The sequence below is a fragment of the Microtus ochrogaster genome, chromosome 2 (genome assembly GCF_000317375.1).
Source record: "Microtus ochrogaster isolate Prairie Vole_2 chromosome 2, MicOch1.0, whole genome shotgun sequence".
NCBI classification, from domain to species: domain Eukaryota; kingdom Metazoa; phylum Chordata; class Mammalia; order Rodentia; family Cricetidae; genus Microtus; species Microtus ochrogaster.
Genome location: NC_022010.1, coordinates 27,671,027 through 27,686,208, shown reverse-complemented (window position 1 = coordinate 27,686,208; position 15,182 = coordinate 27,671,027). Strand labels below are relative to the sequence as shown.

The 15,182-nt window shown below is 44.4% G+C and overlaps 1 protein-coding gene across 2 annotated transcripts in view; it reads left to right on the top strand.

Annotated features, from left to right (window-relative positions):
- The first annotated feature begins 7,739 nt into the window (after positions 1-7,739).
- The window catches only part of Wasf3 (WAS protein family member 3), a 91,130-nt gene continuing 83,687 nt past the window's right edge, over positions 7,740-15,182 (top strand). For both annotated transcript variants that reach the window (XM_005344691.2, XM_005344690.2), the window contains exon 1: positions 7,740-7,807. The gene's annotated coding sequence lies outside the window, so the exon portion shown is untranslated. The remainder of the gene's footprint in view (positions 7,808-15,182) is intronic.

Here is a 15,182-nt window from a genome sequence, read left to right as displayed (position 1 = left end):
TCATTTAGTCCTCTTTCTTTCCTCAAATAGCCCGAATTATATGTTCATGTAATACAAAATATACATGGACCCCTTCATATTTTGAACTTGTATTTTGCATATGTAAGTATTTATCTATCTGTGTCTGGTTCACTTCAGTAGTATGATGATCTCCAACTCTATCCATTTCCCTACAGGTGACACAATTTCATTCCTTTGTTTGTGTGTGTGTGTGTGTGTCTGTGCGTGTCTGTCTCTGCTTCCCTCTCTGTGTCTCTGTCTCTGTGTGTGTTTGCTCACCTGCTCACACACCTACAACACACACTCATGTTTGCATATGGAAATCAACCTTAGGTATTTTCCCCAGGATCCACTCACCTTTTATTGTTTTACGAAACAGTCTCTCACTGGGAACTGCGCTTACCAATTAATCCAGGCTAGCAGGTCATTGAGTCCCAGTGTTCCATCTGCCTCTGCCTCCCGCGTGTTGGGATTGCAAATGTGTGACGTCCCAACTGTCTACTTTTATCCACCTGGATGCTGGGTATCAGCTTCAGGTCCCCATGCTTGCACAATCAGCACTCTGCTGGCTGAGCCATTTCCCTGGACCCCAGTTTCATGCCTCTTTATGAACCCACTGTCTAAGAACTGTTTCGATTGTTTGGACACTAGTGATTGTTAGGATATCATGAATATTCATTGAACAACCACAAGCTAGCTGCATAGCATGTGACTGCAGCTGAGGATTCAAGATGAATTAGAAATAACCTCTTCCAAGGAGGAATTTCCAACACTATAGGGAACAATGTTTTAAAAAGAGGTGGGGGGGGGGGCTAATGCCATGGAGAGCCCAGAGGAATGACAGAAAAGCTTCAAAACAAGTGATTTTTGAGCCACAGAGTGATGGTCTCCCAGATGAAGATGGGCAGCAGGGTACCCAGACAGAGGATCTGAGAGTGCATGAGGATTGCTGATCTTGTAGAGTCAGGATTTTTTTTCTGAGGGCTTCTGAACAGGAGACAGATGCAGTTGGGGCTACATTTGGAAAACACCTACCGTCCAGTGTGGGGCAGACTGAAGAACGAAAGAAGGAAAACTAAATCAGAGGAAGTAGTCATGTTGGTCCCCTCTTGGGTAGCGGGAATGGGGATTGGATGTGGTGGCAGGCAAGGATCTGCTTGTAGAGGATCACTAGGCAGCTATTTGTCACAGTTGTGTTTCTGTAGCTCTGTCTCTTCCCTAGCAAGAACGGCCACTTTTGTAGCTCTGGTAGTCACTTTCCTGTTGCGATAAAACCCCATGAGTTAAGGGACTCTCGGACAAGTGTTGATTTTGGCTTACGGTTCCATCACGGCAGGGCTTGCAGGGCAGCAGGAAGCTGAGCAATCACCTCCCCTTCCACGGGCAAGAGGCAGAGACACAAACTGGAAGTGGGGTGAACCTATCAATGCCCAAATCCACCCTCAGTGACATACTTTTGTCAGTAAGGCACTACCTTGTAAAGGTTCCAGAAACTCCCCCAAACAGCACCTCCAAGTGGGGACCAAGTGTTTAATATCTAAGCCTATGGGGGACATCTCACCACAGTGACTGTCCCAGGTTATTGAAAAAAGTAACTTATAAAATATCCTGAGTAGCATTAGGGAAAACGGCACGTCTTTATATTTTCCCCGCAGAACGGACACGACAGCTCAGATCTGCACACAGTGAGTTCATGATAAAGTTGGTTATTCGCATCTCTAACATTATTTCCCTCATGATAAGGTTACCACCAATATATTGTCCTTTGGCTGTGAGGTAATTGGGTGATGATTTCCATTTAAGATACGAATCTTTACATAACGGGATATTTTATCCCTATGATATATATGCTCATAGGATATGTTTATGTGACTCAAGATAATAAACACAAATTTCCAAACTTTAAAAATGATTTACTTTTACTTTTGCATATGAATGTCTGCACATTTATGCCTACAGAAACCATAAGAAGGTGCCAGATGTCCTGGAACTGGAGTTTTAGGGCCTGTGAACTGCCATGTTGGTGCTGGGAATTAAATCTGAGTCCTCTGCAAGACCAGCAAGGGTTCTTAACTGATGCACCATCTCTTGAGCCTCCAATATTATTTTTTCGAGATAGTTTTCACTATGTAACCATTGTCTGGCTTGGGCTATGCAGGCCACTATGTAGGATAGACTGCCTTGAATTCATAGCGATCCACCTGCCTCTTCCTCTCAAGTCCCAATGCCATTTTTTTTTAAGGAAGCTAGGATAAGTGAAGTAAAAAGTTATGCACAAATCTAAATTAATTCCTGAGAAGCAAAGTATCTGTAGTCATTATTTCACTTCATTCTGAGAACAAATACAAATGAATGTGTCAAAAGCAATGACAATTATTATGTCTTTATGATTTGATAGCTTACATATTTTAATTATATTCTCTTAATTAGTGGTGCCTCTTTGCTCTTCATTTTTCCCAGAGTGAGACTGAATTCAGCTCCTGATGCAAAATAGTGTGTAATTTTTATGTAAGATGACATGCTATTAAGTGCAGAAGAATGACAATTGGTTTTCTGCTAACAAGTTAGCAATGACAAAAGGGAACCTGAACCAATTACTGAGCAAATATCTAATCTAGAAAGTGTCTCAAAAAAGTCCTGAGCCATCACCATCAATTTTAAGCAAAGATGGAACTCTAGAGATTTACTTCTTTTATCTTTGGAAACCCAAAGAGTGTGGTTAACTAAGGAACAGAGATGGCGTGTTTCAAGAGGTTTTAGAGACGTCACCGAGACGATCTTACTAGGGTTATGATTGAAAGCTGTTCAGTTAATTAATAACACTATACATGGAGAGGGGCGGGCTCAAGCCTAGCTACACCTTGAGTTGCTTACACAGGATTCCACGGAACGCTAACAAAACACTCACATCACCAGAATTCTCACCCCCATGATGACTGATCCCCTCTCGCCTTGTCTCAAATTTAATTTTGCCACCTTAGTGTGATGCTAGTTCCTATCAGCTGGCTGAATATTTATAGCAAAAGTAAGAAAGGGAATAGAATGAAGTCTGGAGTGCCTGGTCTCTAGGGTGCCATTATATGCCTTTCTTATACACTAGGAAGTGAAGGAAGTTTTACATTTGAGATACTTGTTGAAGTATTTAGTGCTATGGTTTGAATTTTAAATGTCTCTCAAAAGCCCGCGTGTGAAGGTGCTGTTGGGAGGCTGTGGACCTGGTATGGGTTGGGACCTTGTGTGAGGAGGTGGGTCATTTCAGAATTACCTTTAAAGAAGGAAGGGATAGTGGGGTCTCCACCTCTTCCTGTTTTTTTTTTTTTTTTTCACTATGAAGTAAGCATTCACCAGGAGGTTCCTATCATGATGTCCTGTCTCACTAGGAGCCCAAAGCAACAGAACTAAGTCAACAAGGACCTCCACTTCTGAAACCATGGTCAAAACATATCTTCCCACCTTTATAGTTAATTTTCTCAGGTAATTTTCTTTTCACTGTGATAGAAAGCTGACACCTTGGGGTCAAATGTCTCAGTGTTTGGAATTTGCCTCTAAGTGGTTTAGTTAAATAACTGATGTGGCACGAGGAAGAGAGGAGGCAGAGAGGAGAGAAGGGGGGCGATGGAGAGAGAAAAAGGGGGAGGGAGATGGAAGAATGGAGGGAGAGAGAGAAAAGAAGACAGAAAAACGTGAGGGCCAAAGGGAGGAGGAGTGAGGCCCCGACAGGAGGAAACGCCAGCGTGGCAGTGTGTGGACAATGACAAAATAAAATGGGCGTTTATTTTACAATTCCTTATGTTTTCTTTTGCATTTGGAAAATTTTCAGTATAAAGTCATTGAAGAAGTTATTATCTATGTGAGGAAGGAGTTGAACGTCATTTGTGGCTTTGATAAAGCAAAGATGACCTTCTAAGACGATGAAAGTTTGTCTTCATTGTGTTTACTACAGTTTCTATGGGTTTGCCATTGTCAATGATTAAAAAAATGATATCTGGATTCACGAAATAGTTGGGCAGGTAAGCGCACCCATTTCCAGGCACTCACCCTCTCCTCCTAGGTTTTGATTATGAATGCATTAGTGTGGCCCACTTGTTACAATTGGCAGTTTAAAGAGAGCCCAAAGTTTAACTGGGTCTGGACAAATGTGTGATGTACATATGACCACCGTGGCGTCACCCCCAGTGTAACTGCATTGTTCTAACGGTCTGAGCTGGGTCTACTTAGTCTTTGCCTTTCTACTTTCCCTGACCCCTGGCAACCGCTGAGCTTATGCTCTCCCGATTTTTCACTTTTACAGGATGTCACACTTTCAGAATCATGTAACACATAGTTATTTTCCCCAACTGACTTCTCTTATTTAAGTGTGAATGGTTTCATCATTCTTTTGTGGCACCATTGGTCACTTTTTCTCCTTGTGGAATAATATTCCATTACATGGATACACCATTGGCTACTTTTCAAACAAGGATATTTTGTTTTTTTTCAGTATTTAGTGATTATGGTTAAATATTTAAGCATATGTTTTAAGATTTTAAAAATGATTTGTTTTTATTTTATGAGTATGTGTGTATGACTGACGTATATACATGTACCGTGTACATGCAGTTCCTATAGCAGCCAGGAGAGGGTATCTGGTCCCCTGGAGTTGGAGTTACAGATGCTTGTGAGCTGCTGTATGGGTGCTGGGAACTAAACCCCTGTCTTCTGCAAGAGCAGCAAGTGCTCTTAACCATCAAGCCATCTCTCCAGTCCAAGGTGTGACTTTTATGTGCACTTGGATCAATTTTAATTCCATTGAATAAATTTCTAAAAACATGTTTGCTGGATCCTATGGAAAAATTAGCCTTTGCCTTGTATGAAACTGCCAAATTGTCCTCCAAAGTGGCAGTTCCATTTTGCATTCCCAGGAGCAGTGAATGAGCAGCCCTGTGGCTCTGTGTCCTTGCCAACATTTGGCCTTGCTGCAGTCTTGGATTTCAGTCAATCCAGTATGTATGCTGTGCTATTTAATTTGTGTTTTAATTTATAACTCCCTAATGGCATATTTGGGGGGAGCATATGCCTATTCGATCCCCGTATTTTCCCATGCCCACGTTGACAAAAGGTTTGTTCAGACATATTGCTCATTTTAAAACCCTGTACATTGTTTTCTTACTAAGATTTCAGTAGTTTTTTTTTTTTTTTTTTTTTTTTTTCGAGACAGGGTTTCTCTGTGGCTTTGGAGCCTGTCCTGGAACTAGCTCTGTGGACCAGGCTGGTCTCGAACTCACAGAGATCCGCCTGCCTCTGCCTCCCGAGTGCTGGGATCAAAGGCGTGCGCCACCATCGCCCGGCAGTAGTTTTTTTTTTTTTTTTTTTATAACATGGGTCTTTTCATGAGGAAGCCCCATGGGAGACTCAGTCATGAATTTACTTATTTAGCAACTTCGGCAGATACTGGCTGCACATAGGCTCTGCATATGTTTTCTCTTCTACTAACAGAAACTGGAGGTCTTTCTGTCTCCAGATATGTAACACTTTTGACTCCTTTGTAGCCATTTGACATGGGTCTGGTGGGGCTTCCTGGAAAGACTGTTAAAAGGGGCAGAAAGAACCCTGCTGGCACGGGAATCACTGATCTTTTGCCCTTTGTCTGTCCATCTATCATTTTCCTAAATGTGAGGCAATGTCTAGAGGACCCATCTTGTGAAGATGATGCCAAGCATCACATGACAAGGGACATAATACTAGTAACTCTAAAGAGTCCAAGACATGTGACCCCCTGGAGATGCTGCAGGAGTCCTAGTGCTTGCTCCAGGCTTCTTGTTTAGAGTTGTAGTGAAGCTGAAACACTTTCAGTATGCTGTGGACACAATGCTAACTGCATGCTCAGGCCGACAGTATAAAGTATCACACTGGACGGAAGTGGAGGATAAAGTGAGGTCTTCCCCAGGTAGCTGAGCTCTAGTGAAAGGTTAGTGATGTGGATGCAGCAAATGCCAACACTTCAGAACCGGGCAGTTAGGAATCACACAGTGAGTCCAGAGGCAGCTTAGGTAAAGCAAGGGTTACTGAAGAAGGAGAACTGGGGGAAATGTAACTAGCAACCACAAGAAAGACATTCTGGGTATCATATACCGTCAGGGTTTTGAGTTCTTGATCAATGACCCGAATATACACACGGCGGCCATTCCCCCGGGTAAGAGCAGATGAAAAGGAGAAAAGACAATTTTAGTCTGAAAGTCAATTCTTCTTTGGACTGGTGTTAGGAGCCAATTTCCTCCTAAAATAATTGTGTTAGGAATAGTTCTATTGACAGCCTACCCCACACCCAAATTGGCTGTTAATGGAGAGCTATCTGTTAGCAGAACCCACTTCACACTCCAAACTACCTAGGGAACTAGGTGTGGCAACTCGTGACTTCTTGGCCTGCAGTGACCTGACCGAAGATAACCTCCTGTCTATGTGACCAACACGGACCACGTGACCAACATGAACCACGTGGCAAGAGCTCAGACCCCTGTGCCCACCCCCCAACTCCATACCCTATATAAGTTGTACCCCTTCTCTAATAAAGGGAGGCTTTGACAGGAACCCCAGCTTGGCCTCATTCCTCTTTTCTAGCCCATTTATCTTCCAGATAGCGCCTCTCCGGGACCCTGGAATAACTGACCTGCCAGACGGGTTCACTAACCCTAGACTGGTGACCCGTCGAGGCAATTACAGACTGGGCATAAATTTATCATCCCAGTGCCAATGTTTAGACTACAGAGGAACTAAAATCTTGTTTACCTGCATATTCCACATTGCTATGTTATAGAAACTGGGGATAGAGTTTTTAAAATGCTTTGAAAGCAGTGTAGATTTTGTGAATGGTGCATGTTTTTTTTCTGCTGTCTTTGTGACGGCGTGAACTCTGCTGAAATCTCTATCAACAGGTATTTACTAGTAGCTAATTGGTCACATGCCTTAAAGGCCTTAAACCTGAATCAGTTTTTCTTGGGCTCTTTATTGGGATTCAATTGGTCCTCTCTCTCTCTCTCTCTCTCTCTCTCTCTCTCTCTCTCTCTCTCTCTCAAACTGTTTCCATTTTGTGATATGAATTGTAAATAAAAACAGAAGGCATGTGTGATATTTCTCTTTGTAAAACTCATTTCCTTTGGAACCTCGGAAAGCATACTGCCTTCTCCGTTATTCCCTTTCTTCCCTGTCTTGTTTATTTTCGCTTCAGTTATCTGACATCACCCGAGACCAGGATACGTTGATAGTTCAAGACTATCCTATTTAATAGGCAGTGTGGCTTTCCTCATAGGTGGGGGGAGTAGGATTTGGGAATGGGTGAAGACAGGGAGGAGGAATCTGTAGATGAAAAAGATGGGAGGGTTCTGAACAGATCTGACTGAGCGGGGCTTAACGCCAACTGATGACAGGGCTATAATCCTCTCAGGCTTGGGTGAATGCTGAGCCCTGCACGGTGTCTGAGGACATACAGGTGGGTAACACAACCGGGGTCCGAAGCACTCAAGACACAGGTGAAGGTTAGGCTACAGGTGGTGACTCAAAGGGTCTGCAAGCAGAGGGGTACCCGGGTCTCCTGGTTCCCCCACCTTGGAGGAGGAGGCCTGAGGAGGCACCGCCTCCTCCGCAGCGCCCCGCCCCCGCAACGCCTACGCGGCCAGCTCCTGACCGCTCACCATTGGCCGCAGCGCTCGCCAATCCAGCCCCCTGGCCGCGAAGGGGGCGTGGCCGCGCGGTGCCGGGCCGGGGGCGGCGTCTGTCGCCGCTGTGGGCTGCGGTGCGGGCGGCGGGACGATGGATCCGGGATCGCGGCGTGGTGAGTGCGGCTGTCGTCCTTCCCAGGCTCCTGGCCGACCTCCGGGGGACGTGGGGCGGGATTCCGGGGGCGCCGCGCTCGGGCTGCGGACCTGCCCTGGTCCCTCCCGGCCGCAGGTGGCGCCGCATCCTCCCTGCGCATCCTTCATCCCGATAGCTCCCGTCCCGCGTGCGGCCTGGCCTGCGCCGGAGTCCTGCGGGCCTCGTGCACCGTGGCTTCGGGTGCTCCCGGCCTGGTCCACGGCGCAGCTTCCCGGACTGAACATCATTCCCACCGTCTGGGTTTGGTACTTCCCAGGAAATGCCCGTTTTCCCTCTTGGTTTGGCCTCTCTGCAGTGGAGAGCAGAGTTCTTAATTATTGAGAAACTATGCGATAGGCCTGGGATTAAAGGGAGCCTGTCACCTTCCTAGCTGTTGTTGAGTGGAATAAAAAATTCTTTATCATTTAGGGTTTGGTTTTAATATGGTGATTGCCTTCTAGTAGGGATTTTTTTTTTTTTTTTGAGTTTTAGAAAGCCGAAGGTTAGAAAGGGTCCTTTTTATCTGGCATCGAGGCTCTTAAATTCAAATGCCTAGTGAGACATGATATCTTGACTTTTAATATTCCGAATCCACGTTTTTGTAAGGGGAGGGACTGACCATTTGAAATGTTCTACATTTTGAAAGTTTGGCTTGTCCAAAAACTGTGTAAATACCTGCGACTCTACAGCAAACCGAGTTTTATATACTTGGCTGGTTTCTCTGTCTCGCCCAGGGCAAATTCTCCTGAGCACCGGCTGTTTTTGTGCATGCTTTACCAAACTTTCCTATTCAAGCAGCGAGACAATGCAGTCAGTGAATCTTTTCAGCCAGTTCTTTCTTCTCCTTGAGAGGCTAAACCAGAGAGAGCAGGTTTGACCTTTCCCAAAGGCAGTTAAAGATCGCAGCCTCTCAGCTTCCTTCTCCCAGGGTTCTAACAGTTGCCTTGTAGCGCTCAATTTTCTGAATCTAAAAGATCGTTAGAGTTGATTTTTAAGAAAGTTCTGTTGTTTTAGATGTTCAAAGCTCCCTGGATTGTAAAGGAGACTTGGCTTGGACTGGTATTTGTGTTGCTTCACTTCCAACAGGGGAAAGGATTTTGTTCTAGAGCCATGCACAAACATCACGTTTGTGCAGCTTTCCAAGGGAAGCTGCTTTAGAGCATTGCCTGACTGGTTTGCTTAAAATTTATAATCTCATTCTTACTGTTGGATGCTGGTCATTTCAAAAATTCTGAAAATAAATCCAGAATGAATTTTACTAGGTGGTTATGTCAACATGGGTAGCCTCTGCTTCAACTTGGTCCATCATCAGTAGGTGTAGACATACTTTACAGTTTTTCATAGATACTTATATGTTGACAGGCAATTTTTATTGGTTATTGGGATGCTTGGATGAAAACATCTTCGTTCGATACATATGAAAGGACTTGTCTGTACTATGCTCCACTGGATTTCTGACTCCAGAAATACCCTTTGAAGAAAGTAGGTTGTGCTTTTCCCTTGGGAGCATGTCTCTAAATTGCCGTACAGACTTCAAATTTCTCACCTTCTCAATTCTTTAAAAGTCGATTAACTGATTTTAAGTGCTTGTTTAAATTCAGTTTTTGTGTGTCAGTGTACACATGTGTGTATGTGTGCTCGTATGTGTATATGTGTACGTGGGTCCTCTGTCAATCTTTCACTTTCTTGAGGCACAGTCTCACTAAACTTCAGGCTCTCAGTTTTTCTGCAATCCCCTTGTCCCTGCCTTCCCTTGCTCCCCAGTGATGGGGTTATAGGTGCACAACTATACCTGGCTTTTTACAGGGGTGTTTAAGATTCAAACCTGGGTCCTCATATATGTGCAACAAACACTTACCCACTGAGCTCCTGGCTTCCCAGGATGAGCACGGTCCTCAGAGATTGTACTTAGGCATTGTTTCTAACTTACTTTTGGGCATTTGGAACCACATGTACACTGGGGAAAATATTTAATGTCAACATAGAGATGTATGGAATAAAGTTTCTACCCTCCCCGCCTTATGTTTGCACTGATACTGTTTCTTCAGGGCTAGCTAAACTTAATACTATGGGGTATGTCTTTCCAGATTCTTTAGAAATTAATTAATTGTTTATGGGTGTTTTGCCTGCATGGATGTCTATGCAGTGTGCACATGAAGGCCAGAAAAGAACATAAGGTTCTCTGGAACTGGAGTTATAGATGGTTTTGAGCCCACATGTGGGCCCTGTGAACTGAACCTGAGTCTTCTGGAAGAGCAGCAAGTGCTCCTATCCACAGAACCATCTCTCCAGCCCCCAGATTTGAGGGTTTTTTTTTTTTAAGTGGCCTTTTCTATCTAGTTGAGTGCCTACAGTACCAAGAACCACCTTATCCACTGGGAATGCAGAGGTGAGTGATAACGAGATTTTCAGATCTCCATACCCTATCCTGACTGACAGTGGGGTGTGGTCAGCATTATGATGGACAAGCTTCATGAATGACTTAATGTATTCATTTACTTCTTTTCAACCTTCAGGATACTTTAGGGTTTGTCATGCATGGTAGGAATATACCGATCAACAGGGCAGATATCTCTGTTGGCTGTAGAAGGAGAGAGCCACTTGGCTGCTTGTTCGTTTCCTGGCCGCCCAGACCCTGGTGGGAAATGGAAATGAACTGGAAGAGGAAGGGCTGGGAGGAGGGAAATTTGAGGAGGTAGAATTGCTAGAACTTCATCAGTGGTTGGGTGGCTGTGTGTGATTCAGGCTAGCTGGATGATAGCTTTTAGGGCAGTACTCTGTTGCCCTTGGTGGTTTGTGACTTGGTTGGCAACCCAGTCACATCTAGGCTTAGACGGGGCAGCCGCGTCTGCTGCTAGTGATGGGGAGATGGTGGGTTACGCTTGTCCAGGCTAAGTCTCAGCTGCTGTGGGACAAGTATTCTGGAGTGTAAGAACAGTGGTAGGTGGTATGAGATTTGAGGAACTCTGCGTTTGAAAGATAGGCATGAGGTGTTTGAGAAGCAAGAAGGGTCGTGGTGTCCAAGGGAGCCTCTGCCGGCAATGACACCTAGTGGTGAGTGCCCTAAGGCCGGTGTGCACCAGGGTTCACAGTGGGTGGAAATCTGGAGTGTAGACTGCCTTGTTCTAGGACTTTGGTGGTAACAGTACAGGGTAGATGCAGGGAGTGGGGGTGAAGGGCGGCCTTGTTGATTTTGGCTTTACCTGGAAGGCTCTGAGTTAGTATAAAGAACTTGGATGGGAGGTATTGGAGAAAGGTCTCTCTTCATAGACTTCAAGGTAACTGTTGGCTTTGGCCTAGGGGTGCCGTAGTCTCTCTAGTGGTCTCCCAAACCTTTTTGTTTGGATTAAGAAATGAAAGGAAGAGAGAGGAGCAGTCAGTGTAGTTGGGCTCCTAAAACTCCGGGAAGAGAGAAGAGTAGAAATTCTTCCGTCCAGATGGGCACTAGAGACGGGCATCTGGTACAGGATATTTTTTTTCCTTCTTTCTCAAGACATGGAGTTTTAAGAATAGGGTAGTTCTTATTCGAATGGATTCCAGCTTGGGCTAGTCTGTCTTTGGGTTCCCTGTGAGGTCATGTTGTCCTCAAATGGGGGAGTATCCCCCCCTTATTTTCCTTCGGTCTTTTTCTTTGATGAATGAGTACTCTCTCTGAGTTATGTCTTTGCACTTGCCTCAAGGCCGGCTGTGCTCCTAGGCTGGCAGACAGCCCTAGATAGAGACTTCTCCACCTTCACATTTCAGTTGCTCCTTCCTTCGCTTTTCCCTGGACCCATGCCCGCTCTTGGAGGTTACCACTTTGTTTCGTTTTTTTCTTTTCTTCTATTTTTGTCTTTTTTTCATCCTGAGGATGCTTTTAAATAACTTTTTATTTCAATTTTAGATGCTCCAAATATCCTAGGGTACACTCTCATCTTCCAGCTCAAGCTTTTACTCCTTGGTTCTGCTCTTAGCATCTGGGATGATTTTCAGCTTTGTGTTTTACCTTTCCTGGGTGGTATAAACAATTAGTACAAACAATTAAACCTATGCCCTAGCCATGCTAGGTATGCCATCCACCACCGAGTCCTCTTAAAGGTTTCTTATTTTGAGATAGGTTTCACTGAGCTACTCAGGCTGCTCAAGTGAATCCTAGGATTCTCTTGCCTCACTCTCTTGGATAGCTGGGATAAATAGCTGCAATTACTAGCCTATATCACCAGGCCTAGACCTCACTTTCTATTTTTTTTTAAAACTTTTCCTAGAACATGTTTTTAGGGTCCTCTCTACCATCAGATTAGTGGAGCCAAATAAATCCTGAATAAATGCTGAAATTGGTCGAAAGTGGTTTTCTGTCGTATTACATATTTTAGAAATAAATATAACTGTGAGTAAATATGTATTATATGTAGACTCTTTTACCACGTAATTTTACATTTATTTATTATATATATTTATACATATATATTGACTCTTTTGCCATGTAATTGTACAGTTTCCTTTCTTTTCAGTGTGCTCGTCATTTTAGTCTGTTTGGGTAACAAATGCCTGCAAACTTACAACAAAGTGAATAAGGTTTGTTTTGATTCAGTGTTTTAGGCTGTGATCCATTGGCTCTCTTTTGCCTTTAGGCATATGACAAGATGTCACATCATGATATAAGCGACTCAGTGCTTCAAGGCCAGAGTAAGAGTGGGAAGAGGAAACCGAGGTCCTTTAGTACCACAGCCCCGGGGCCTTGAAACTTCCCACCAGGCCTCGCTCTCATCTTACCATCTCCCATCACATTTCCCTCGCAGTCAGAACTTTAAACCAGACCGTGGAGTGCTGACATCTCAACGTTAGCAGTCAATCCTCATGTTTGGATGCCTGTGTCGTAGGTACCACTGTAGTGAACCAGTTGCTTGACATGATCAAGCTCCTGTTTAAGTAGCCTTCTTCTGGAATGCCCAGGATCAGAAGTGCTTTGAATGCTGGAAGTTTCCACATAAACATAATGAAGTATCATGGGTATGGGATCCATGTACAAACACAGAATTCACCAGTGTTTTGTGTATATCATACATATGGCCTCAAGTTAATCTTGTACAGCGTTTATATTTTTGCATAAAATATTTTGTGGTGGGGATTTTTCTATTTGTGTCATATGTCAGAGCTTATGAAGTTTCGGTTTTTAAATTTTTATTTTGTTATGTGCGTATGTTTGTGTCTGTGTGCCTGTGTGTGCCTTGGCATGTGTGTGGTCAAAGGTCACATTTCAGGAGTCTGTCTTTTCCTTTGAACATGGAGTCAGACAGCAAGAGCTTTTACCCACTGAGCCATCCTGTTAGCTTTGGTCTTTGGATTAGAAGTTACACTGGTTAGTGTTTGTCATCTTGACCCAGGTCGAGTCACCTGAGAAAAGGGAACCTTAACTGAGGAATTGTCTCTGTCAGGTTGGCCCATGGGAGTGTCTGTGGGACATTTTCCTGACTAATGGTTAATGTGGTAGAGCCCAGCCCCCTGTGGGTGGTGTCACCACTAGGCTGGTGGTCTGGGGTCCTATACGAAGGCAGTCTGAGAAAGCTGTGGAGAGCAAGCCAGTGAGCAGTGCTCCTCTGTGGCCCCCGCCTATGCGCCTGCCTCAGGTTCCTGCCGTGACTTCCCCCCATGATAGGCTTTGATCAGGATGGGTAAGTCAAATTTATTTATTCTCCCATAATTTCTCCCATAGCTGCTTTTGGCCATGGTGTTTCTCACAGCTATAGGAAGCAAACAGGACAGCAGTGTTCAGTCCACTCAGAGAAATTGTTTTCTCCTGGTAAATCATGATTATTTTATAGATTGCCTTTCTCGTTTATTTGTTTTAAACTACCACTATGTGATTCTTAGAGTACAGGTTCTAAGTTGTGCCTCTGGCCCTGGACCTGTGCTAGATGGAGCTATGTGATAGTTTAAATTGCCCAAAAGAATATAAGACTACAAGGAAAATCCTATTTTAAGAGTTAATATCATGAGCTGGTCCGCGATGGTGTGCACCTTTAATCCCAGCACTCAGGAGGCAGAGGCAGGTGGGTCTCTATGAGTTCTAGGCCATCCTGGTCTACAGAGAGAGTTCCAGAATAGTCAGGGCTACACAGAGAAACACTGTTTCCGAGAGAGAGAGAGAGAGAGAAAGAGAGAGAGAGAGAGAGAGAGAGAGAGACAGAGAGAGAGAGAGAGAATATGTTAATATAAATGGACAGAAACAGCCCTCAGTTATACTTTAAGCTATTTTTACTTTAAAGATCTCATAATAACTATTCCTTTAGTAAGAGATGTACTTAAAATATTTTTATTATTATATTCACTATATTCACCCTCTCTGTTTCTGTCTCTCTCTCTGTCTCTGTCTCCGCCCTGCCCTCCCCTCCCTCCCATTTAGATCAGAGGACAACTTGGAGAAGTTCTTTCTACCTTATGGGTCCTGGGAATTGAATGCAGTTTCTCAGGCTTGGTAGCAAGTTCTTTTACCCATCCAGCTAGCTTACTGCCCATGAGAGATGAACTTTTATACCCAGAGGCCCTTTCCTCACTGCTGAGCTTCCTGCTTTTCTGAGTTGGAACTCAGTGTCTTCTGTTTTTCCTCTTTATCTACCATTTTCTTCTACTTTTCTGACCCCTTCACTTAAAAAACAAAACAAAGAACGATAACAGGATCCTGGCTTTCTCTCTTCCTTTAAGCTCTCACAAAACTGTCCTCCAATTTCCTTCTGTGTCGGCTGTAAAATTCTTCCGTCCTTGAGACTGCCAACCTGAAGAAGGGACCCTGCGTTCCCACATCAGCAGTGTGGAGTCCGGAGGCGGCTGCTGGGACTTTCAGGATTTTGTGTCTCTGAATAGAAAGGGGAAATGGACAGAGGCCTGTGTCTGATACTTATAAAGCCTGGATGTATTAAGCAAGGATACGGTAGGAAGCAGATCTGAGCAGAGAGAGGCTCCTGGGAGAGGTGCCCCAAAGGTCCAGGTGGTTGTGTTTGCACCTTGTCATGTGTGTGGAGTCGGTTACTCACTGGCCTTGTTGGGTCAAGTGTTCCTCTTTTTCTTTGCCAGCAGGGTTTTTTTTTTCTTAGATGCTAATTTTGCAGTCCTTGTGTGAGGCCTGGGCTTCACTCTTGGATCTACTCCCCAGCCTCAATAGTACGATCAAACCTGGCTTTTTGATTTTTAACATAGAACTAGAAATTGCTGAAGTCCCCCAATTCCCCAGTCACTGGGCAGCTGGTTTTTGTTTTTGTTTTTGTTTTTTTTTTATTGAGAAAAGGAAAAAAAAAGTTTCCCCCTCCTCCCAGCCTCCCATTTCCCTCCCCCTCCTCCCACCCTTCTCCCCCTCCCCCCACTCCTCTCCCCCTCCCTCT